Here is a 26852-nt window from a genome sequence, read left to right as displayed (position 1 = left end):
CTTTTAGGGACATATTAAAAAGTTTCCATCCCTCTTGTCTCTTGCTTTCCTTCTCATCTTTCTTCATTGCACCCAAATGGACAAAAGCAAGACCCTGAGAGTCTGGAGGAAATGTGTTATGGTGAGAGCAGACTGGGGTGGAGCTGGCCTAGAACCTTGGATCCTGCCCTCAGATCGGCTACTCAAGTTATAGCTCTCGAACAGAGTGAGCTCATGCGTATTCCCTATTACCAAGAACTCACTAGGCTGTTGTTTCCCTCAGAAGGAGAAGTTCTCATCTGGAAGCTTTATGTGTTTGCGTCTTCTCCCACGTGTTTCTCCGTGTCTGACTAGATCTAAGATGAAAGCTTCGGTTTTGAGATCAGGTGCCACACCAAGAGGCAAGAAAAGAGATAGCAGAGGGTGGTGTATTAAACTGAGAAAGTAGGTAGTTTTCTAGACAAACTGAAAGCCAGAAATGACATCATCTTGTCATAGCTTTCCTGTAATAAGGCAGTGGTCTGAACTTGAGGAACCTGTTAAAGTCTGCTTCCGAACACAGAGGCCATTTCTAGGGCTAGATGCAGAGTGGTAGGTACCCTCAATTCTATTCTGAAACAAGGCAGTTTATAAACTATAAGGTAGCTGATAAAACCACAGGAATAGAAAGCTTTGCAAAATCTCCAAAAACACTGGGAGTTTTAAAGTTCAATGTTCATGCCATATGAATGCTTTTTAAAAAATTTTATTTTATTGAAGTTTAGTTGATTTCCAATGTTGTGTTAATTTCTGCCTTACAGCAAAGTGATTCAGTTATACATTCTTTTTCATATTCTTTTCCATTATCGTTCATCACAGGATATTGAATATATTTCCCTGTGCTATACAGTAGGACCTTGTTGTTTATCTGTTCTATATATAATAGTTTGCATCTGCGAATCCCAAACTCCCAATCCATCCTTCCCCCACCCCCTCCCCCTTGGAAACCACAAGTCTGTTCTCTATGTCTGTGAGTCTGTTTCTGTTTCATAGATAAGTTAATTTGTGTCATATTTTAGATTCTACATATAAGTGATATGGTATTTGTCTTTCCTTTTCTGATTTTCTTCACTTAGTGTGATAATCTCTAGTTCCATTCGTGTTGCTGCAGGTGGCATTATTTCATTCATTTTATAGCTGAGTAGTATTCCATTGTATATATGTACCACATCGTCTTTACCCATTCTTCTGTCGATGGACGTTTAGGTTGTTTCCATTTCTTGGCTATCGTGAATAGTGCTGCTATGAGCATAGGGGTCATGCCATGTGATTTCTTTGTAGTTTCATGTCTTGGCTATTTAGCATTCTTTAGAGACACCTGCTTGATAAAAATAGAGCAGGAATTTTTGGCCAGTTTTGTTAGTTATGGGCTGGTTTGGTTTCTTTTCCTAATAGAAGTAGCAAAATAGATGGTAAGAAGCAAACTGCTTTCATGATTATAGATGCCTCACGGGGCCTTCTTTCATCACTGGAGCTTAAAATGCACTTATCTCTTCAGTTCTTTTTTATGCATTTATTTAAGTCTTCAGCCTGTTTGTTCTTCATAAATTATTCTGTAATACTTGAACAGGAGCAATGATAATGGTGCATTTAGAATCATAAAATGACAGCAAGTTTGAGCTCCAGGGGACTTCAGAAAAAGCCTAGCCCAGTTGTTTATTTTACAGAAGAAGAAAAGGGAAGCCAGGTGGTGACTCGCGCAAGGTCTTACACTGAACTGCTGGCAGAGCTGGGCATTATGAAAGCTGCCTCTCCTAATCTCTCAGCTGTTCTTATTATTAAATCACGAAGAGGTTATTTCTCAAAATGAAGAAATAACATAAAGTTATTTCTCAAAGTAGCCTTTCTGTATTTTTTGGTCACATGGGAAAATAAAAATTATTATGAACTTTGGAGTAACAGCAACAGCAATGGCAACAACAAACTCATCAAGACATATTCTATGGTCTAGAGAACTCAAAACAAAACCAGAATATTCCTGTGATTTCCATTGCATGAGACAACATGGTTCTGCTAATATATTAAAACAACTGTGTTTATAAGTTAGATTCCTTTTATTGTATTTAAATATTCAAAGAATTTAAGCTATGTTAATATGTTCCTGGCGCGCCCGGCCCTGCATGGCATACCGCGGAGCTTTGTGCTGCAGAACACCACCTGGTGGCTGATATCTAGACAGTGGAGATCTTGGGACCCATTTTCGTTTTTGATAAAGATGGCACAGCGTGTGGCTCCACTTGGTAAATATTTCTGGTGATGTAAATCTGGTACCATACCCAGGTAGACATGGTCCTTACTCAGGGTCATTCTCAGTGAAGTACAGCCTCAGTCCTCTCATCATCAGAATTTGGGTCCTTCTGGGACTTTTCTTTATCAGAACTGGAAAAGGTTGGTGGAAGTCTGAAAGTTATAAAATCAGTAAAAACTTTAATCAAATGTGTCTGAATCTGTGCTACAAATTAAGCTATATAGAGTTTACAGAAAGCTTTAACTGAAGCGTACATGCCTATGGGTGAGCAAGCCGTTATCAGGGTTCACCACATCATGTAAAATCTAGGTGAGACTGGCACAACCCTCAATTTGTGAAGACCAATTTCTCTATGCCTTCGATATACACATATTCCCAGAAGACTTGTTTAATTACTTCATTCAATGCGGGTCATTTTACTGTCCTGCATGTCTTGTCCACTTTCCATACTGAGTGGAGTCTGAGGGGGAATTTATTCTCTTCCTTTGATTTCCACAAAAGGCCACCCAGACAAGACCTTGTAGTTACTGCCAGATTTTACCAAAGAAGAAAGAGTTTACAGCACAACAAACAAGCATCTTGAAATAGAATATTAAATATCCCTCTTCTTAAAAATTTCTTGTCCAATTCAAACTTCAACATCCTTGCTGCTCTCAACTTTCCCGTCTTCTTTTCTCCTTTTTTCCATCTTGTAAACAATCCCAGCTTCTGTACTATTGCGTTGGGGGTTGTTGTCTTATGCAGAATATTTTAGCTCATCCTTTGGTTTGTTGTTTCCTTCTTGGTCTTACTGAGTCTGTGCATTAAAAAAAGCAAAACAAAACAACTCAATATACCATTGAGTTATTTTTTTAAGTGAAGAAAATTTTCCCTCTGAAAGGTGCCACTTGTTAAGATTTTATAAATAAATATGTAAATAAGTTATTTTACACACACACATACACACACAACTATAATTAATATATAGCCCCCAAAACATCATAGTCTGGTGTTAATTCTAGTTGTTCTTCATTTAGGATTGGTGAACGTTTTGGCTCCATGTGGCAAAGGGAAAATTACCTGCTGTATTTTTTTTTTTTTTTTTTTTGCGGTACGCGGGCCTCTCACTGCTGTGGCCTCTCCCGCTGCGGAGCACGGGCTCCGGACGCACAGGCTCAGTGGCCATGGCTCACGGGCCCAGCCGCTCCGCGGCATGTGGGATCTTCCCGGACCGGGGCACGAACCCATGTCCCCTGCATCAGCAGGCGGACTCTCAACCACTGCGCCACCAGGGAAGCCCTACCTGCTGTATTTTAAATCTGGGTCCTCTTCTTTTAATTGCCTAACTTCTGCATCTTCAGTCAATCTCCTTTTGGATTTCATTCACCTCAGATAAGTTTTTCCTTTTGTATGGGCTACTGTTCTAATCACTGAGAAAATTCAGTTTGTCTGCAGTTGCTTAAGGATCTGACCTCAATGTACTGTCTTTGGTGTATAGTTGCTTTTTTTTAATGGTGGATATACTTCATTATACATTTGTCAGCACCCACAGAACACACAACACAAAGAGTGAACTATAGTGTAAATTATAGACCTTAGTTAATAATAATTTTCAATGGTAGCTCATCAATTATAATACATGTACCACAGAAATGCAAGATGTTAATAACAGGGGAAATTGGGAAGGGGGGATATATGGTAACTGTGTACTTTCTGTTCAGTTTTTCTGTAAACCTAAAACTGCTCTAAAAATAAAGTCTATTAATTAAAAAAATCATTAAAGTAAACAAAATGCTACATTGGAAAATATTCACTAATGCAAAAGAAATGGGTGAGGAGTGGATCTCCACATTGGGTAAGAAATCTGAGATCCCTTGAAAACCTCAGCTAGTCTCACTCTTCGGGTCAGAAGATATGTATAATTATCATTGAGAAGGATGAGTACCACAAACAAATGGTCACCACTGTCCTTCTTTGTAACTGTTTCCTGCTGACATTCTCTCTTTCTACCTGAGGAGTAACAGGTAGATTTCAGAAAATCCCAGGTCACAGACTTCAGGTCATAATCATACAAGAGAGTAAGGGTTTTCAATATATAGTATCATGTCATTTATATATAGTGACAATTTTACCTCTTCCCTTCCAACTTGGATACTTTTAATTTCTTTTTCTTGTCTGATTGCTGTGGCTAGGAATTACAATACTATGTGGAATAGAAGTGGTGAAGGAGGGCATCCTTGTCTTGTTCCAGATTTCAGTGGGAAGGCTTTCAGCTTTTCACTGTTGAGTATTATATTGGCTGTGGGTTGATCATAAATAGCTTTTATTATGTTGAGATATGTGCCCTCTGTGCCCAATTTGTTTTTTACATTTCTTCTTCTTTTTTTTTAAATTGGGGTATAGTTGTTTTACAACATTGTGTTAGTTTCTACTGTACAACAAAGTGGAGTTCCCTGTGCTATACAGCAGGTTCTTATTAGTTATCTATTTTATACATATTAGTGTATATATGTTGATCCCAATATCCAAATTCATCCCATCAGCCCCCCACCCCACTTTCCCCCCTTGGTGTCCATATGTTTGTTCCCTACATCTGTATCTCTATTTCTGCCCTGCAAACCGGTTCATCTGTACCATTTTTCTAGATTCCACATATATGTGCTAATATATGATATTTGTTTTTCCCTTTCTGACTCACTTCACTCTGTATGACAGTCTCTATGTCCATCCACATCTCTACAAAAGACCCAACTTCATTCCTTTTTATGGCTGAGTAATATTCCATTGTATATATGTACCACATCTTCTTTACCCATTCATCTGTCGATGGGCATTTAGGTTACTTCCATGATATGGCTATTGTAAATAGTGCTGCAATGAACATTGGGGTCTTTTTGAATTATGGTTTTCTCTGGGTATATGCCCAGTACTGGGATTGCTGGGTCATACGGTAGTTCTATTTCTAGTTTTTTAAAGGAACCTCCATACTGTTCTCCATAGTGGCTGTATCAGTTTACATTCCCACCAACAGTGCAAGAGCGTGCCCTTTTCTCCACACCCTCTCCAGCATTTGTTCTTTGTAGATTTCTGATGATGCCCATTCTAACCGGTGTGAGGTGATAGCTCATTGTAGTTTTGATTTGCATTTCTCTAATAATTAGTGATGTTGAGCAGATTTTCATGTGCCTCTTGGCCATCTGTATGTCCTCTTTGGAGAAATGTCTATTTAGGTCTTCTGCCCATGTTTTGATTGAGTTGTTTGTTTTTTTGATATTGAGCCACATGAACTGTTTATATATTTGGGAGATTAATCCTTTGTCTGTTGATTTGTTTGCAAATATTTTCTCCCATTCTGAGGGTTGTCTTTTCTTCTTGTTTATAGTTTCCTTTGCTGTGCAAAAGCTTTTAAGTTTCATTAGGTCTCATTTGTTTATTTTTGTTTTTATTTCCATTACTCTAGGAGGTGGGTCAAAAAAGATCTTGCTGTGATTTATGTCAAAGAGTGTTTTGCCTATGTTTTCCTCTAAGAGTTTTATAGTGTCCAGTCTTACATTTAGGTTTTTAATCCATTTTGAGTTTATTTTCGTGTATGATGTTAGGGAGTGTTCTAATTTCATTCTTTTACTTGTAGCTGTCCAGTTTTCCCAGCACCACTTATTGAAGAGACTGTCTTTTCTCCATTGTATATCCTTGCCTCCTTTGTCATAGATTAGTTGACCATAGGTTTGTGGGCTTATCTCTGGGCTTTCTATCCTGTTGCATTGATCTATATTTCTGTTTTTGTGCCAGTACCATACTGTCTTGATTACTGTAGCTTTGTAGTATAGTCTGAAGTCAGGGAGCCTGATTCCTCCAGCTCCGTTTTTCATTCTCAAGATTGCTTTGGCTATTCGGGGTCTTTTCTGTTTCCATACAAATTGTGAAATATTTTGTTCTAGTTCTGTGAAAAATGCCAGTGGTAGTTTGATAGGGATTGCATTGAATCTGTAGATTGCTTTGGGTAGTAGAGTCATTTTCACAATGTTGATTCTTCCAATCCAAGAACATGGTATATCTCTCCACCTATTTGTATCACCTTTAATTTCTTTCATCAGTGTCTTATAATTTTCTGCATACAGGTCTTTTGTCTCCTTAGGTAGGTTTATTCCTAGATATTTTATTCCTTTTGTTGCAATAGTAAATGGGAGTGTTTTCTTGATTTCACTTTCAGATTTTTCTTCATTAGTGTATAGGATTAGTGCATTAATTTTGTATCCTGCTACTTTACCGAATTCATTGATTAGCTCTAGTAGTTTTCTGGTAGCATCTTTAGGATTCTCTATGTCTAGTATCATGTCATCTGCAAGCAGTGACAGCTTTACTTCTTTTTTTCCGATTTGGATTCCTTTTATTTCCTTTTCTTCGCTGATTGCTGTGGCTAAAACTTCCAAAACTATGTTGAATAAGAGTGGTGAGAGTGAGCAACCTTTTCTTGTTCCTGATCTTAGTGGAAATGCTTTCAGTTTTTCACCATTGAGGATGATGTTGGCTCTGGGTTTGTCATATATGACCTTTAGTATGTTGAGGAAATTTCCCTCTATGCCTACTTTCTGGAGGATTTTTATCATAAGTGGGTGTTGAACTTTGTCGAAAACTTTCTCTGCATCTATTGAGATGATCATATGGTTTTTCTCCTTCAGTTTGTTAATATGGTTTATCACATTGATTGATTTGCATATATTGAAGAATCCTTGCATTCCTGGAATAAACCTCACTTGATCATGGTGTATGATCCTCTTAATGTGCTGTTGGATTCTGTTTGCTAGTATTTTGTTGAGGATTTTTGCATCTGTGGTTATCAGTGATATTGGCCTGTAGTTTTCTTTCTTTGTGACATCGTTGTCTGGTTTTGGTATCAGGGTGATGGTGGCCTCGTAGAAGGAGTTTGGGGATGTTCCTCCCTCTGCTATATTTTGGAAGAGTTTGAGAAGGATAGGTGTTAGCTCTTCTCTAAATGTTTGATAGAATTCTCCTGTGAAGCCATCTGGTCCTGGGCTTTTGTTTGTTGGAAGATTTTTCATCACAGTTTCAATTTCAGTGCTTGTGATTGGTCTGTTCATATTTTCTATTTCTTCCTGATTCAGTCTTGGCAGGTTGTGCTTTTCTAAGAATTTGTCCATTTCTTCCAGTTTGTCCATTTTATTGGCATAGAGTTGCTTGTAGTAATCTCTCATGATCTTTTGTATTTCTGCAGTGTCAGTTGTTACTTCTTGTTTTTCATTTCTAATTCTATTGATTTGAGTCTTCTCCCATTTTTTCTTGATGAGTCTGGCTAATGGTTTATCAATTTTGTTTATCTTCTCAAAGAACCAGCTTTAGTTTTATTGATCTTTGCTATCGTTTCCTTCATTTCTTTTTCATTTACTTCTGATCTGATCTTTATGATTTCTTTCCTTCTGATAACTTTGGGGGTTTTTCGTTCTTCTTTCTCTAATTGCTTTAGGTTCAAGGGTAGGTTGTTTATTCGAGATGTTTCCTGTTTCTTAAGGTAGGATTGTATTGCTATAAACTTCCCTCTTAGAACTGCTTTTGCTGCATCCCATAGATTTTGTGTCATCGTGTCTCCATTGTCATTTGTTTCTAGGTATTTTTTAATTTTCTCTTTGATTTCTTCAGTGATCACTTTGTTACTAAGTAGTGTATTGTTTAGCCTTCATGTGTTTGTATTTTTTACAGACCTTTTCCTGTAATTGATATCTAGTCTCATAGTGTTGTGGTCAGAAAAGATACTTGATACAATTTCAATTTTCTTAAATTTACCAAGGCTTGATTTGTGACCCAAGATATGATCTATCCTGGAGAATGTTCCATGAGCACTTGAGAAAAATGTGTATTCTGTTGTTTTTGATGGAATGTCCTATATATCAATTAAGTCCATCTTGTTTAATGTATCATGTGAAGCATGTGGTTCCTTATTTATTTTCATTTTGTATGATCTGTCCATTGGTGAAAGTGGGGTGTTAAAGTCCCCTACTATGAATGTGTTACTGCCGATTTCCCCTTTTATAGATGTTAGTATTTGCCTTATGTATTGAGGTGCTCCTATGTTGGGTGCATAAATATTTAAAATTGTTATATCTTCTTCTTAGATCGATCCCTTGATCATTATGTAGTGTCCTTCTTTGTCTCTTCTAATAGTCTTTAGTTTAAAGTCTCTTTTGTCTAATATGAGAATTGATACTCCAGCTTTCTTTTGGTTTCCATTTGCATGGAATATCTTTTTCCTTCCCCTCACTTTCAGTCTGTATGTGTCTCTAGGTCTGAAGTGGGTCTCTTGTAGACAGCATATATATGGGTCTTGTTTTTGTATACATTCAGGCAGTCTGTGTGTTTTGGGGATCATTTAATCCATTTACATTTAAGGTAATTATCGGTATGTATGTTCCTATTCCCATTTTCTTAATTTTTTTGGGTTTGTCATTGTAGGTCTTTTCCTTGTCTTGTGTTTCTTGCTTAGAGAAGATCCTTTAGTATTTGTTGTAAAGCTGGTTTGGTGGTGCTGAACTCTCTCAGCTTTTGCTTATCTGTAAAGGTTTTAATTTCTCCATCAAATCTGAATGAGATCCTTGCTGGGTAGAGTAATCTTGGTTGTAGGCTTTTCTCCTTCATCACTTTAAGTATGTCCTGCCAGTCCCTTCTGTCTTGCCGAGTTTCTGCTGAAAGATCAGCTGTTAACCTTATGGGGATTCCCTTGTATGTTATTTGTTGTTTTTCCCTTGCTGCTTTTAACATTTTTTCTTTGTATTTAACTTTTTACAGTTTGATTAATATGTATCTTGGCGTGTTTCTCCTTGGATTTATACTGTATGGGAATCTCTGTGCTTCCTGGACTTGATGAACTATTTCCTTTCCCATATTAGGGAAGTTTTCAACTATAATCTCTTCAAATATTTTCTCAGTCCCTTTCTTTTTCTCTTCTTCTTCTGGATCCCCTATAATTTGAATCTTGGTGCATTTAATGTTGTCCCAGAGGTCTCTGGGACTGTCCTCAGTTCTTTTCGTTCTTTTTTCTTTATTCTGCTCTGCAGTATTTATTTCCACTATTTTATCTTCCAGGTCACTTATCCGTTCTTCTGCCTCAGTTATTCTGCTATTGATCCCTTCTAGAGTATTTTTAATTTCATTTATTGTGTTGTTCATCGTTGCTTGTTTCCTCTTTAGTTCTTCTAGGTCCTTGTTAAATGTTTCTTGCATTTTCTCTATTCTATTTCCAAGATTTTGGATCATCTTTACTATCATTATTCTGACTTCTTTTCTGGAAGGTTGCCTCTCTCCACTTCATTTAGTTGTTTTTTGGGGTTTTGTCTTGTTCCTTCATCTGGGATATAGTCCTCTGCCTTTTCATTTTGTCTGTCTTTCTGTGATTGTGGGTTCTTTTCCACAGGCTGCAGGATTGTAGTTCTTGCTTCTGCTGTCTGCCCTCTGGTGGATGCGGCTATGGTATTGCCTATATTTTATTTTAGGAATTTTATGGCTTTGGGTCTTACATTCAAGTCATTGATCTATTTTGAGTTAACTTTTGTGTATGGTGTATGATAGTGGTCTAGTGTCATGTTTTGCATGTGGCTGTCCAGTTTTCCTAACACGTTTAATTGAAGAGACTATTCTTTCTCTATTGTATGTTCTTTGCTCGTTTGTTGTAAATAAATTATCCATATATGTGTGGACTTATTTCTGCGCTCTCTATTCTGTTCCATTGATCTGTGTGTCTGTTTTGTGCCAATACCATACTGTTTTGATTACTATAGCTTTGTAGTATAGTTTAAAATCAGGATGTATGATACCAGCTTTGTTCTTCTTTCTAGAGAGTGTTTTGGCTATATGAAGTCATTTGTGGTTCCATATAGATTTTAGAATTATTCATTCTAGTTCTGTGAAATGTACCTTTTAAATTTTGATAGGAATTACATTGAATTTGTAGGTTGATTTGCATAGTATAGGTATTTTAACAATAGGAATTCTTCCAATCCATGAATATGAAATTTCTTTCCATTTATTTGTGTCTTCTTCAGTTTCTTTCATCAGTGTCCTCTCATTTCAGTGCACAAGTCTTTTACCTCCTTGGTTAAATTTATTCCTAGGTATTTTATTCTTTTCAATGCAATTGTAAATGGGATTGTTTTCTTAATTTCTCTTTCTGATAGTTCATTATTAGTGTATAGAAACACCATGGATTTCTTTATATTGACTTTGTATCCTGTGACATTACTGAATTCATTTATTAGTTCTAACAATATTTTATGGTGTCTTTAGGGTTTTCTGTATATAGCATCATGTCATCTGCAAATAGTGGACCCCAGACCAATTAAATCATGATCTCTGTGGTGGTAATCAGATCTTAATAGTTTTTAAAGTTCCCAAGTTTCTTCTAATGAGCAGTCATTATTGACAACCACTTCTAAGGTATCTTCCAGGTCAAAAATGACTATGATTCTAACTTAAATGAATATGAAACAAATTTGTCATAAAGGCTCTATTGTCTACTCTTCCATGCATGGGTTTATTCCTCCAGAAATAGTCATTTCTTTACTAAGGTGTATACTTATCTTCGGAGCATCTGTTGGGACACATGTTGTGCAGCTTGTACCAAAACAGCATGGTGTGTGCTGAAATATTGCTTTGGATTTTATAGATTATCTTATAACTTAGTTTTGCTGATATGTTATTTGATTTTTGGTGAGTAGTGTGGATGTCTTTCTTTGCAATCCAGGGGGCTGCTATCACTTTTTTTTTAAACACGTGAATTCTACCAATTGATTTTTAAAATGAAAAAAAATTGTATAACCATTTAAAGATTTTTTTATTTTTAAAAATATTTATTTATTTATTTATTTATTGGCTCTGTTGGGTCTTAGATGCGGCACGTGGGATCATTCGTTGTGGCGTGCAGGCTCTTTGTTGCGTTGCGTGGGCTTCTCTCTAGTTGTGGCGTGCAGGCTCCAGAGCGTGTGGGCTCTGTCGTTGCAGCATGCGGGCTCTCTAGTTGTGGCATGCAGGCTCAGTAGTTGTGGCGTGTGGGCTTAGTCGCCCCGTGGCACGTGGTTCCCTGACCAGGGATCAAACCCATGTCTCCTGCATTGGAAGGCGAATTCTTAACCACTGGACCACCAGGGAAGTCCCTGTAACCATTTTTTAAATTGAAGTATAGTTAATTTAAATGTGTTAGTTTCAGGTGTACAACAAAGTGATTCAATTATACATATATATGTATACATTATATATGTATGTATATTCTTTTTCAGATTCTTTTCTGTTATAGGTTATTACAAGATATTGAACATATCTTGTATATATTGAACATATCCCGTGCTATATAGTAGGTTCTTGTTTTCTATCTATTTTACATATGGTAGTGTGTATATGTTAATCCCAGACTCCTAATTTATCTCCCCCACCCCCTTTCCCCTATGGTAAGTTTGTTTTCTATGTCTGTGAGTCTATTTCTGTTTTGTAAATAAGTTCATTTGTATCAGTTTTTTAGACTCCACATATAAGTGATACCATATAATATTTGTCTTTTTCTGCCTGAGTTACTTCATTTTATATGATAATCTCTAGGTCCATCCATGTTGCTGCAAATGGGCTGTCACTTTTAAAGGGTGATAAATCTCCTTAAAATCCCAGCTCTCCCATTTACCAGTTCTATGACCTTGGACTCATTTCCTCACTTCTCTGTGCCACAGGTTTCTCTGTAATAGGGATAATTATAAAACTCATTTCATAGGGTTTTGAGAATCATACTGGTAAAGTTATTTTATATAATTAGCACTCAAAAATGACCACTAATATCTGGTATCTGAAAACATATTTTAAAATATATTTCAAAATGTTATTATATAAAAGATATGTAAATTTTATTTTACTATATTAAAATGGATAAGTTTAAAATACATAACAAATATATATGTTAATATGTTAAAATGTTCAACATGTGTTTAGATTTTTCTGTGTATTTCTAAAAGCAGTTTATTTCCTTAAGTGTTACATAATACTTATAAAACATATTTATATAAGTTCCAAATAATAACCTCTGTAGCTCCTGGAAAAGTAGGGCTGTGTCTGATATTCTTTTGCATCTCCCTTAGTTTCCAGCACTCTGAGAACCACTCAGAGTCACTTTTCCATATGCAGAAATCTTTAGGTACACGTCTTCCATTATTTCTACACATTCTCTCCACCTTGCTACATTCTTCAGTGGCATAAACATATTCCCTCTCCTCCCACAATGGAAAGAAATATGCGTATTGAGCAATTCCAACACCCAAGAGCAAAAATTACTAGTTAGTGTTGAAAACAAAAACAAGTTTCATTTTTGTGTGTGTGGTTGTTGTTCCTGTTGCTTTTTGGTGTGTGTGTGCTTTTGTATGTGTGTGTGTTTCTTTTCTTCCAGTAAGTTTGTCCTCTGTTTCATTTCTTCCATCAATTTCCAGCATTCTATCTCCAGACTATATATTTCAAGGACCTTACCCCCAGCAATTTCCCACTGTCCTTCATTCATTCTCAAGGGCAGTGGGGATGGTGCCAGTCAGGAGCTGGTGACAGGATAGTATTATCTACTGTGTTGGAGGAGCTAAGAACTGATTAAGATTCTCCAAGGCAGAGAAAGACATGGGCATCCAGTCTTGAAAACAGTTTGTTGTTGGTTGTTACGGCAGAAGAGCAGTGAATTAGCTTGAAGAAGGCCAAAGAAATTACCCAAAGCTTCCACATATAAGTGATATCATATCATATTTGTCTTTCTCTGTCTGACAAATGAACTTATCTACAAAACAGAATTAGAGTTACAGATCTAGAAAACAAACTCATGGTTACCAGGGGGTAAGCGGGGGGAGGGATGAATTGGAAGATTGGATTGCCACATACACACTATATTATTAAATAGATAACTAATAAGCTATATATTAAATAGATAACTAATAAGGACCTACTATATAGCACAGGGAACTCTACTTCATACTCTAATGGCCTATATAGGAAAAGAATCTGAAAAAAAGTGGATATATGTGTAGGTATAACTGATTCACTTTGCTGGGTACCTGAAACTAACACAACCTTGTAGATCAACTACACTCCAATAAATTTTAAAAGAAAAATAAAAACATGAAATTACCCGAAGCTCAGGTGCCTTTCTAAGACACACCAACCTTCATTCACTCACAAATTCGGCTACCAGGTGATGAGAAGTCAAAAATGGATGTCATCTCCGGTTTTGACTTCAAGGAACTCACAGCCGATGGGGGTCTTGGGGGATGGACAGAGGATTAAAATACAGTGTTAACAACTGACCTCAGCCTGGGGGAATGAGTAAAGAATTTGGAAGGGAAATGATGCCTGAAAGATTAACATAAATCAGGCCAGTTAAGGAAGCGGTAAGGAGAAAGGTGGCTGTGTTTACCAGTAAAGGAAAGAGGCTAGAAACTGCAGGAAACACAGGCAGTGGGGTGTTGCTGGAGCATAAACTATGACGTTCGCCTCTCTCTTGCTTTGCTGTCAACAGGTCAGATTGGCAAGTAGGGTGACCAACAGTCCTGGTCTCCGGCAAGGTGAGACTTTCAAGTAGGGTGACCATACGTTCTGGTCTGCGGCAAGGTGAGACTTTGAAGGTTAAAATGGGACAGTCTCGCCACATCAGGAACATCGAGCTCCCTATCTTTGTGTGGGTATCTGCCAGCTGAATCATCTGCCTGCCTTTTGTTTGTTTGGTTTTGTTTTCTAAGTAACAGAAGAATATGTTAAAGATGGGTTATGGAGGAGAAAGAAAGGGGAGGTATGATTTTTGTGGCTTGGAAGAAGACACCCTCCATGAAGGATATGGTTATGCTATGGAGGACTGCTTTCTAGCTAAGGACAAAGGCAGGGACCACGGAGAAGAGTCTGTGCCCTGCACTTGGGAGAGTGAAGGGCAGTGGGAGATCACTGGGGTGGAGTCCTTGAAATGCATAGTCTGGAGATAGAATGCTGGAAACTGATGGAAGAAATGGAACAGAGGACAAACTTATTGGAATTTCTTTTAAAATGTGTGGTTTCTGTCATCAGTTCGTTCGCCATGATATAGATGGTTATCAATAGTTACAATTACACTCATCAAGATCTAAAATTTCTACCATTTTTAGATATTTATCAGTCACAATGAGGGTTATTGAAAGTGATGTTAGATAATTTCCTCTAAAAGTTGTGTTCTATTAATCCATACAAATATCAGTGTCTACTGCATGCTTTTTATTAATCTTGGGGCCAGATAGCAATTAAACACTCAGAACCTAAGAACATTTTATAATATAGCACTTCATGTAATTCTGTAAGACACTGAACACATTTACCTCTTTTCTTTTGGGCCTTTAAATCGGAACAGTGCTGTGCAATAGAAGTATAATGTGAGTCACATGTGTCACTTAAAATTTTCTAGTCATCAAATTAAAAAGTAAAAGGAAGCCAGTGAAATTAACCTTGACACATTTTATCCAACATATCATAATTTCAAAATGTTATCAATATAAAAATTATTAATGAGATATATTACATTCCTTGGCTTTGGACTAAGTCTTCAAAATTTTGTGTGTATTTTTCACTTACAGCACATCTTTCATCAGGCATATTTTATCTATATGTAGATATCATAAAACTTACAGTTGAAAAAGTAAATTCATATACCCAACTTGTCACAAACATACTTAAAAGTTTTCCAATGACTGAATTGAGTGTCAGTTTTAAATTTGAAGTCAATTGAGTTAATTAAATGAAATTAAAAAAAAAACTTCATTCCTCAGTCACATTAGCCACATTTCAAGGGCTTATTAGCCACATATGGTTAGTGGCTGAAGATTAGAAAACAGAGAAGTAGAATATATTTAGTAAATGAATTTGGAAGCGGGCACATTTTATTACTCTCCTTTGTCGTGCTTTTTTTTTGGTTTTTTCTCTTTAGCTGTTTACAACTATAAAAGCCAAAAGACTCTCCATCTTTTTTTGTAGGCATTAGTTCCATATACGTCCTGTAGATGGCAGCACTTTCTTCCTGAAACTGTAAGAGGGAGGAGTTGCTAGGACTTGTCACTCAGATTCTGGCGTTTTTCATAGAGTCAATTCTTTGGAAAATTTTTTGGTGGCATAGGTTAGAATCTTTTCAGTTCTGCTGTCATTCTGTATAGATGGCTGCTGATTATGGAAACAGTCTCAGCCTCTAGAAAATTGCACATTCCTCAATTTGGGGTAAAAGAAAAGCAGCTCTAAGGTGAGAGAAGAAAGAGATGCAATTAAAGGACTCCTATCAAAACGCTTTCATTTGCTCAAATCCATATTTTGGAAATGGTGATTCCAAGTGCTGCTTAATAAAACTTTTCTAAGCAGATGAGAGGTAGATTTTGTTTTAAAGACTGTGGCAATGTTAATCTGTTTTTTTCATTTTCCAGGCAACTTTGTAAGTGAATGTTTTAGAATGCCTACAGTTTCATATTTCTTTTCTATGTAAGACATCCACATCCATTATTAAAACAACTGAACAGGGCTTCCCTGGTGGTGCAGTGGTTGAGAGTCCGCCTGCCGATACAGGGGACACGGGTTCGTGCCCCGGTCCGGGAAGATTTCACATGCTGTGGAGCAGCTGGACCCGTGAGCCATGGCGGCTGAGCCTGCGCGTCCAGAGCCTGTGCTCCGCAACGAGAGATGCCACAACAGTGAGAGGCCCGCGTACCGCAAAAAAAAAAAAAAAAACCCAACAAAAACACCCTGAACAAATAACATGTAGCTAAAGTTATATATATGTGTTTATAGTTCATGGATTAACATTTTAGCATCCCTCCCCTCCCCTTCATTTTGTGTTTGTGATAAAAGAACATGAGATAAGAGGGGTACCAGCATTGGAGGGATTCAAGTTGAGTTTCTAAGGACCGATGTGCATTTTTTTTTAAACATCTTTATTGGAGTATAATTGCTTTACAATGGTGTGTTAGTTTCTGCTTTATAACAAAGTGAATCAGCTATACGTATACATATATCCCCATATCTCCTCCCTCTTGCATCTCCATCCCACCCTCCCTATCCCACCCCTCTAGGTGGTCACAAAGCACCGAGCTTATCTCCCTGTGCTATGAGGCTGCATCCCACTAGCTATCTGTTTTACATTCGGTAGTGTATATATGTCCATGCCACTCTCTCACTTCGTCCCAGCTTCCCCTTCCCCCTCCCCGTGTCCTTAAGTCCATTCTCTACGTCTGCGTCCTTATTCCTATCTTGCCATTTTTTAGGACCATTTTTTTTTAGATTCCATATATATATGTGTTAGCATACGGTATTTGTTTTTCTCTTTCTGACTTACTTCGCTCTGTATGACAGACTCTAGGTCCATCCACCTCACTACAAGTAACTCAATTTCGTTTCGTTTTATGGCTGAGTAATATTCCATTGTATGTATGTGCCACATCTTCTTTATCCGTTCATCTGACGATGGACACTTAGGTTGCTTCCATCTCCTGGCTATTGTAAATAGAGCTGCAATGAACATTTTGGTACATGACTCTTTTTGAATTATGGTTTTCTCAGGGTATATGCCCAGTAGTGGGATTGCTGGGTCATATGGTAGTTCTATTTGTAGTTTTTTAAGGAACCTCCATACTGTTCTCCATAGTGGCTGCATCAATTTACATTCCCACCAGCAGTGCAAGAGTGTTCCCTTTTCTCGACATCCTCTCCAGCATTTATTTTTTCTAGATTTTTTGATGATGGCCATTCTGACCGGTGTGAGATGATATCTCATTGTAGTTTTGATTTGCATTTCTCCAATGATTAATGGTGTTGAGCATTCTTTCATGTGTTTGTTGCCCATCTGTATATCTTCTTTGGAGAAATGTCTATTTAGGTCTTCTGCCCATTTTTGGATTGGGTCGTTTGTTTTTTTGTTATTGAGCTGCTTGTAAATTTTGGAAATTAATCCTTTGTCAGTTGCTTCATTTGCAAATATTTTCTCCATTTTCAGGGTTGTCTTTTTGTCTTGTTTATGGTTTCCTTTGCTATGCAAAAGGTTTTAAGTTTCATTAGGTCCCATTTGTTTATTTTTGTTTTTATTTCCATTTCCCTAGGAGGTGGGTCAAAAAGGATCTTGCTGTGATTTATGTCATAGAGTGGTCTGCCTATGTTTTCCTCTAAGAGTTTTATAGTGTCTGGCCTTATATTTAGGTCTTTAATCCATTTTGAGTTTATTTTTGTGTATGGTGTTAGGGAGTGCTCTAATTTCATTCTTTTACATGTAGCTGTCCAGTTTTCCCAGCACTTCTTATTGAAGAGACTGTCTTTTCTCCACTGTATATTCTTGCCTCCTTTATCAAAGATAAGGTGACCATATGTGCATGGGTTTATCTCTGGGCTTTCTGTCCTGTTCCATTGATCTATATTTCTGTTTTTGTGCCAGTACCCCGATGTGCATTTTTGTGTAGCTCGTGAGGACCCCCTGGTACAAAACCCCATCAAATTGTGGTGTGTTTTCTTGATACTCTTTGGGTGGCATTTTAAAATCACAGCCTCTCTTTTCTGTAATTATCACTCAGTCTGTCTCCCAAATAGAATCTCAAGGTGCTGGCTGAATTCTAATCATGATTTTGCTTATTTTAGTTTTATAGGTAGAATATTCATAGTGTAACTAGTATAATAAGTCTAATACCAATGCTTTTGACTCAGAATGTTTAGTTTTCTTAATGTACTCTTTACTTCTTAAATTCTGGGATAGTCTGTGAAATGGTAGAGGAGAAGGTTTGAGGAGAGAAAGAGACAATTTTATTTAGGACAGATACACGTCAGAAGCTATACAAGCTTCTTTTGCATGTGTTTGCTTTTATTACCTCTTCTAATCTGAAGAGCAATTTTCTTATAGCTAAAGAAACTAGACTTGGAGAAGTACTACACCTGTCATTTAGCAAATTTCTAGGTATATTTCAGAAAACCTACCCCAAATGTTTTCGTTTCTTATCTTTTTAGCAGAGACCACATATAAGGACTTTCTATATGAAGACATCTAAGGAATTAAAACATGGTGTCATTTCTGTAATTTCTTGCCCCATATATTTCTGGTTGTCTTTCTACTATTGTATTTCTTCTATTCCTTCTGCTTCCTTAACAGTTTTTTTTTGTTTTCTTTTTCAAAATGTAATATTTACCCAAAGTTCAGCACTTGGCTTCTTTTTCTTTCTCCTTCTTCAATTATCACGTCCGATCCCATGGCTTCAACTATCTTCCCATGAATGTTAATTTCCAAATTTGTGACTTCATTCTTTCTGTTAGTCTGAACAGGATAATTGCTGAACAAATAACATCATAAATCTCAGTGGCTTATTTCTCTCTCACACACAAATTCTAGTGCAAATACTCCCCACCTGCTTTCCTGATGGCTCCCCACCAAGTGGGGACTCAGGGATCAGCTCCATCCAACTTACCCTATTTTATGTCTTGGAGCCCTTTAGCAGTCTGGTGATGCCTATGGGCCTCCTCTAAGAATAGTGTTTGTAAATGTGGAAGAGAAAAAAAAAAGAGCTAGTAACCAAAATTCAAAGTTAATTAAAAAATAGTGCCAGGTAAATATATTTCAAGATATCTGCATCAAGTGTAATGTGATATGAAGTATCTGTGATTTCTATGGGAGACAAAGGCACATTTTGCTAACACTGTTGTAACCACTGACTACATTCGTAAATACAGGGAATGCTAAGGTCCAGTTAAAATTCATGAAAACACATTTCCCCCTTCCAAGCTCACAGGACTCCCTTAATGGCTTAGATTTCAGGTTCTAGTGGCTCCACAATTACCAAAGACTTCTTGGAGTCCTTTACTAGATCTTATGCATGCGATCGACTGACAAAGACCTTGTAGGATAATATGAGACATTTGGGGGCCAAACCAGGAAGGGACATACACCACCTGCAGTCAGAGTTTATGGGCTAGAACAAGTTGTATTGTCCCTCTGAGGAAGAGGGCTAGGAACTGTATTTCAGCTGTGCGTGCAGGAAGGAGGTAGGATGTGGAGAGCAGGGAGCAATAATTGTTTCAAGCAAGAATTATCAATGGATGCTAAAACTAAGAAGGAAAAATATGATGAGAAACAGAATATTCTTTATAGCTTTGTAGTACTGCCACACAGATACTTTTTAATTGGGAAGGGAAAATACTAACTTTATGGAGAGGAAGAGATCTAGCCAGACAGCACCTTATCCAAGTAATCAAAGGTGATGTCATCAGTAATGAGACAAACTGGCACAGGTGACGCACAAAGCAGGAACATTTCTGTGATTCCCACCCAAAATGCATAACCTGAATTTAGTCAAAGGAAACATCAGAAAAACCCAGGGCGGTCCCCAGACCTCTTGAGAGAAAATTCACAGCCCTCGCCCCCTGGGCCCAGCGTCCCGGGTCCGGAGCGGGCCGGGCTTCCCGGGGTCCCCCGAGTGCTGCTCGCGCCCCTCTCCCTGGAGGTGTCCAGGGGGCGGGGAGCCCGCGTGGGTGGGACGGGGCCGGTGTGGGAGGGGCGGGGGGGAGGAGCGGGGTGTGCCCCCGTGTGTGGCTGGGGGAAGCCACTGCCTGTTTAGTAGTTGCTGTTGCTGCACTTCCACTTCTCTCCCAGCGAGAGAGAGACTCGAGTGGCCAGGCTCAGCCGCAGCGAAGCAGCCAGACACGAAGAGAGGGGCTGTTTGCTGGGTGGGGGTGGGGGGGGGGGTCACTCTGCGGATGAAAATTTGAGGGCCAGAACCAGCTCCTCCCCATTTTCGTCCTCCAACCAGCAAACCGAGAAACAAACACCCCCAAGAAGAAGGAGAGTAAAGTCAGCATGAGCAAAAACTCCAAACCCCTCTCCACGAGCGCCAAGAGGATTCAGAAGCAGCTGGCGGACATCACTTTAGACCCTCCACCCAACTGCAGTGCTGGTCCCAAAGGCGATAACAGCTAGGAATGGAGATCAACCATCCTACGGCCTCCAGGGTCCGTGTATGAGGGTGGTGTATTCTTCCTTGATATCACTTTTACCCCAGAATATCCCTTCAAGCCTCCAAAGATTGCATTTCGGACAAGAATCTATCACTTGTAGTATTAAGTCAAGAAGTTATTTGCTTGGACATATTGAAAGATAACTGGAGTCCAGCACTAACCATATCTAAAGTCCTTCTTTCTATCTGCTCACTTCTTACAGACTGTAATCCTGCCGACCCCTTGGTGGGAAGTATTGCCACTCAGTATATGACCAACAGAGCAGAACACGACAGAATGGCCAGACAGTGGACCAAGGGGTACGCTACATAAAATGGATTTTCACAATTCTTTACATTATTTGTCTGTCACAGAGAGAGCTGCTTATGATTTTGATGGGGTAGGGGAGGGTGGGAGTTGATAAAGAGTAGGGTATTTCTATAACAGATATTATTCAGTCTTATTTCCTAAGATTTTGTTGTAACTTAAGGTATCTTGCTACAATAGACAGAATTGGCAATAGCAACGTTTAAAACTGTCATTAGTTCTGCAATATTAGCTGAAATGCAATACAGAGAAGAATAGACATTTGGGTTCAGTTGCTTGTAGTCTGTAACTTGAAACAGCTTAATTTGTACAGGTTACACACGTGGCCATTTATGTCAAGTCCTTGCAAGACTATATACAGTTTTTTGTTTAAAAAAATTGGAATTTGTTTTCCCTTCTTGGAAGGGAACATTGATATTTAACAGCTTTTAGAGACTGTCATCTCATATATATAAAATGGACACATGGCTATATGACACCGTATAGGAAATGAGTAGTTATGTATTTTATTTTATATGCCAATCTACTTTCTTATGAAAAGATAGAGGTTTGCATCAGAACTTGTGAAAACCTGTAGTAAAATACCTTAAGCTGTTAACTGTAAGGCATGGAATAGGAGTTGTTCAGTGGATTGGTTCTATGTTGAGGACTACTGAAGTCTGCATTTGTTACTGTGCTAATAAACAATATTAAAACAAAACAAAAAAAGAAAAACCCAGATTGAGAGATAGTCTACAAAGTAGCTGGCTGGAACTCTTCAAAATTGTCAAGATCGTGAACTGTTCCAGATTAAAAGAGGCTAAAGACACATGACAACTAATGCAAGGGTGATTTTGCATTGGATATTGAATCAGAAAGTGGGCATTTGTAAAACAATTGATAAAATCTGAATAAGGTCTATAGGTTAGACAACAGTATCATATCCGTATGAACTTACTGATTTTGATCAGAGTACTGTGGTTAAGTAAAATAAAATAACCTGTTTTGAGGACGTACATCCTGATGTTGGCAACTTACCCTCAAATGTCTCAGGAAAAAAGAATAAATAGGTAGATAAGTAGATAGATAGAATGATAGTAAGAATGATAGAATGAAAAAGTAAGTGTGATAAATTGTTAACATTTGGGGAATATAGGTAAAACATATGTGGGAATATTTTGTACTATTTTTGCAAAATTTCATTTAAAATCTGAAATTATTTCAAAATAAAAATATTGTTAAGCCTCTTTTTTTTTTTAAATAGATCTTTATTGGAGTATAATTGCTTCACGATACTGTGTTAGTTTCTGTTGCACAACAAAGAGAATCAGCCATATGCATACACATGTCCCCACATCCCCTCCCTCCTGAGCCTCCCTCCCACCCTCTCTATCCCACCCCTCTAGGTCATAACAAAGCACCAAGCTGATCTCCCTGTGCTATGCCGCTGCTTCCCACCAGTCAACTATGTTACATTCGGTAGTGTATATATGTCAATGCTACTCTCACTTTGCCCCAGCTTCACCGTCCCACCCCATGTCCTCAAGTCCATTTTCTATGTCTACCTCTTTATTCCTGCCCTGCAACTAGGTTCATCAGTACCATTGTTTTTTTAAGATTCCATGTATATGCATTAGCGTATGGTATTTGTTTTCTCTTTCTGACTTACTTCACTCTGTATGACAGACTCTATGTCCATCCGCCTCACTACAAATAGCTCAATTTCATTTCTTTTTATGGCTGAGTAATATTCCATTGTATATATGTGCCACATCTTTTTCGTTGTTGTTGTTGTTGTTTGGAGTACGTGGGCCTTGCACTGTTGTGGCCTCTCCCGTTGCGGAGCACAGGCTCCGGACGCACAGGCTCAGCGGCCATGGCTCATGGGCCTAGCCGCTCTGCAGCATGTGGGATCTTCCCAGACCAGGGCATGAACCCGTGTCCCCTGCATCGGCAGGCGGACTCTCAACCACTGTGCCACCAGAGAAGCCCACCACATCTTCTTTATCCATTCATCTGTCGATGGACATTTTGGTTGGTTCCATGTCCTGGCTATTGTTAATAGTGCTGCAATGAACATTGTGGTACATGTCTCTTTTTGAATTATGGCTTTCTCAGGGTATGTGCCCAGTAGTGGGATTGCTGGGTCATATGGTAGTTCTATTTTTAGTTTTTTAAGCAACCTCCATACTGTTTTCCACAGTGGTTGTATCAATTTACATTCCCACCAACAGTGCAGGAGGGTTCCCTTTTCACCACACCCTTTCCAGCATTTATTGTTTCTAGATTTTTGGATAATGGCCATTCTGACCAGTGTGAGGTGTTACCTCATTGTAGTTTTGATTTGCATTTCTCTAATATTTAGTGATGTTGAGCATCTTGTCATGTGCATCTTGGCCATCTGTATGCCTTCCTTGGTGAAATATCTATTTAGGTCTTCCACCCATTTTTTAACTGGATTGTTTGTTTTTCTGATATTGAGATCCATGAGCTGCTTGTATATTTTGGAAATTAATCTTTTGTCCATTGTTTCATTTGCAAATATTTTCTCCCATTTTGAGAGTTATCTTTTTGTCTTGTTTATAGTTTCCTTTGCTGTGCAAAAGCTTTTAAGTTTAATTAAGTCCCATTTGTTTATTTTTTTTTTAATTTCTTTTTCTCTAGGAGGTGGGTCAAAAAAGATCTTGCTGTGATTTATGTCATAGAGTGTTTTTCCTATGTTTTCTTCTAAGACTTTTACAGTGTCTGGTCTTACATTTAGGTCTTTAATCCATTCTGAGTTTATTTTTGTGTATGGTGTTAGGGAGTGTTCTAATTTTATTCTTTTACATGTAGCTGTCCAGTTTTCCCAACAACACTTATTGAAGAGGCTGTCTCTTCTCCATTTTATGTTCTTGCCTCCTTTGTCGTAAATTAGGTGCCCATGTGTGCATGGGTTTATTTCTGGGCATTCTATACTGTACCATTGATCTATATTTCTGTTTTTGTGCCAGTACCATACTGTCTTGATTACTGTAGCTTTGTGGTATAGTTTGAAGTTGGGGAGCCTGATTCCTCCAACTCCATTTTTCTTTCTCAAGATTGCTTTGGCTATTCAGGGTCTTTTGTGTTTCCATACGAGTTGTAAAATTTTTTGTTCTAATTCTGTGAAGAATGCCATTGGTAGTTTGATAGGGATTGTATTGAATCTGTAGATTGCTTTGGGTAGTATAGTCATTTTCACAATATTGATTCTTCCAATCCAAGAACATGGTATATTTCTCCATCTGTTAATGTCATCTTCGGTGTCTTTCATCAGTGTTTTATTGTTTTCTGAGTACAAGTCTCTGGCTTCCTTAGGCAGGTTTATTCCTAGGTATTTTATTCCTTTTGTTGCAATGGTAAATGGGAGTGTTTTCTTAATTTCTCTTTCTGATTTTTCGTTGTTGGTGTATCTGAATGCCAGAGATTTCTGTGCATTAATTTTGTGTCCTGCAACCTTACCAAATTCATTGATTAGTTCTAGTAGTTTTCTGGTGGCATCTTTAGGAATTTCTATGTATACTATCATGTCATTGGCAAACAGTGACAGTTTTACTTCTTCTTTTCCAATTTGTATTCCTTTTATTTCTGTGGCTAGAACTTCCAAAACTACGTTGAATAAGAGTGGCAGGAGTGGATATCCTTGTCTTGTTCCTGATCTTAGTGGATCTGCTTTCAGTTTTTCACCATTGAGAATGATGCTTGTTGTGGGTTTGTCATGTATAGCCTTTATTATGTTGAGGTATGTTCACTCTGTGCCATTTTCTGGAGAGTTTTTAATCATAAATGTGTTGAATTTTGTCAAAAGCTTTTTCTGCTTATATTGAGATAATCATATGGTTTTTATTCCTTAATTTGTTAATGTGGTGTATCACATTGATTGATGTGCGTATATTGAAGCATCTTGCATTCCTGGGATAAATCCCACTTGATCATGGTGTCTGATCCTTTTAATGTGTTGTTGGATTCTGTTTGCTAGTATTTTGTTGAGGATTTTTGCATCTATATTCATCAGGGATATTGGTCTGTAATTTTCTTTTTTAGTGATATCTTTTTCTGGTTTTGGTATCAGGGTGATGGTGGCTTCACAGCATGAATTTGGGAGTGTTTCTCCCTCTGCAAATTTTTGGAAGAGTTTGAGAAAGGTTGGTGTTAGTTCTTCTCTAAATGTTTGACAGAATTCACCTGTGAAGCCATCTGGTCCTGGACTTTTGTTTGCTGGAAGATTTTTAATCACAGTTTAAACTTCATTACTTGTGATACATCTGTTTATATTTTCTAATTCTTCCTGCTTCAGTTTTGCGAAATTGTACCTTTCCAAGAATTTGTCCATTTCTTTTCTTTTTTTTTTTTTTTGAATTTGTCCATTTCTTCGTGGGTGTCCATTTTATTGGCATATAGTTGTTTGTAGTAGTCTCTTATAATCCTTTGTATTTCTGCAGTGTCAGTTGTGATTTCTCCTTTTTCATTTCTAATTTTTTTGATTTGCGTCCTCTCCCTTTTTTTCTTGATGAGTCTGGCTAAGGGTTTATCAATTTTCTTTATCTTTTCAAAGAACAAGCTTTTAGTTTTATTGATTTTTTGCTATTGTTTTCTTCATTTCTATTTCATTTATTTCTGCTCTGATCTTTATGATTTCTTTCCTTCTCCTGATTTTGGGTTTTCTTTGTTCTTCTTTCTCTAGTTGTTTTAAGTGTAGGGTTAGATTGTTTCTTTGAGATGTTTTTTTTTCTTGAGGTGAGATTGTATTGCTATAAACTTCCCTTTTAGAACTGCTTTTGCTGTGTCCTATAGGTTTTGAGTCGACGTGTTTTGTTGTCATGTGTTTCTGTGTATTTTTTAATTTCTTCTTTGATTTCTTCAGTGATCTCTTGGTTATTTAGTAGTACACTGTTTAGCCTCCATGTATTTCTGTTTTTTACAGTTTTTTTTTCCTGGAATTGATTTCCAATCTCATAGCATTGTGGTCTGAAAAGATGCTTGATACAATTTAAATTTTCGTAATTTTTTTGAGGCTTGATTTGTGACCCAAGATGTGATCTATCCTGGAGAATGTTCCATGTCCACTTGAGAAGAAAGTGTATTATGCCACTTTTGGGTGGAATGTTCTATAAATATCAATTAGATCTATCTGGTCTATTGTGTCATTTAAAGCCTGTGTTTCCTTATTTATTTTCTGTTTGGATGATCTGTCCATTGCTGTAAGTGGGGTGTTAAAGTCCCCTACTATTATTGTGTTACTGTCGATTTCTCCTTTCATGGTTGTTAGTATTTGACTTCTGTATTGAGGTGCTCCAATCTTGGGTGCATAAATATTTACAATTGTTATATCTTCTTCTTGGATTGATCCCTTGATCATTATGTAGTGTTCTTTCTTGTCTCTTATAACATTCTTTATTTTAAAGTCTATTTTATCTGATATGAGTATTGCTACTCCAGCTTTGTTTTGATTTCCATTTGCATGGAATATGTTTTTCCATCCCTTCACTTTCAGTCTGTATGTGTCCCTAGGTCTGAAGTGGCTCTCTTGTAAACAGCATATATATGGGTCTTGTTTTTGTATCCATTCAGTCAGTCTGTGTCTTTTGGTTGGAGCATTTAATCCATTCACATTTAATGTAATTAGCAATATGTATGTTCCTATTACCATTTTCTTAATTATTTTGGGTTTGTTTTTGTGGGTCTTTTCCTTGTCTTGTGTTTCCTGCTTAGAGAAGTTTCTTTAGCATTTGTTGTAAAGCTGGCTTGGTGGTGCTGAATTCTCTTAGCTTTTGCTTGTCTGAAAAGCTTTTGACTTCTCCATTGAATCTGAATGAGATCCTTGCTGTGTAGAGTAGTCTTGGTTGTAGGTTTTTCTCTTTCATCACTTTAAGTATTTGCTGCCACTCCCTTCTTGCCTGCAGTTTCCGCTGAAAAATCAGGTGATAACCTTATGGGGATTCCTTTGTATGTTATTTTTTGTTTTTCCCTTGCTGCTTTTAATATTTTTTCTTTGAATTTAGTTTTTGTTAGTTTGATTAATATGTGTCTTGGTGTGTTTTTCCTAGAGTTTATCCTCTATGGGACTCTCTGTGCTTCCTGGACTTGGGTGACTATTTCCTCTCCCATGTTAGAGAAGTTTTCAACTATAATCTCTTCAAATATTTTCTCAGACCCTTTCTTTTTCTCTTCTTTATCTGGGACCCCTCTAATTCAAATGTTGGTGTGTTTAGTGTAGTCCCAGAAGTCTCTGAGGTTGTCTTCAATTCTTTTCATTTTTTTTCTTTTTTCTGCTCCTCAGCAGTTATTTCCACCATTT

The 26852-nt window shown here is 37.6% G+C and overlaps 1 pseudogene; it reads left to right on the top strand.

Moving 5' to 3' along the window:
• The first annotated feature begins 20079 nt into the window (after positions 1-20079).
• Positions 20080-20560, top strand: LOC132437426 (ubiquitin-conjugating enzyme E2 E1 pseudogene; annotated as a pseudogene).
• Positions 20561-26852: the final 6292 nt, after the last annotated feature.

The sequence above is a fragment of the Delphinus delphis genome, chromosome 14 (assembly GCF_949987515.2).
Source record: "Delphinus delphis chromosome 14, mDelDel1.2, whole genome shotgun sequence".
NCBI classification, from domain to species: Eukaryota; Metazoa; Chordata; class Mammalia; order Artiodactyla; family Delphinidae; genus Delphinus; species Delphinus delphis.
This window is presented reverse-complemented; position numbering and strand designations above follow the sequence as displayed.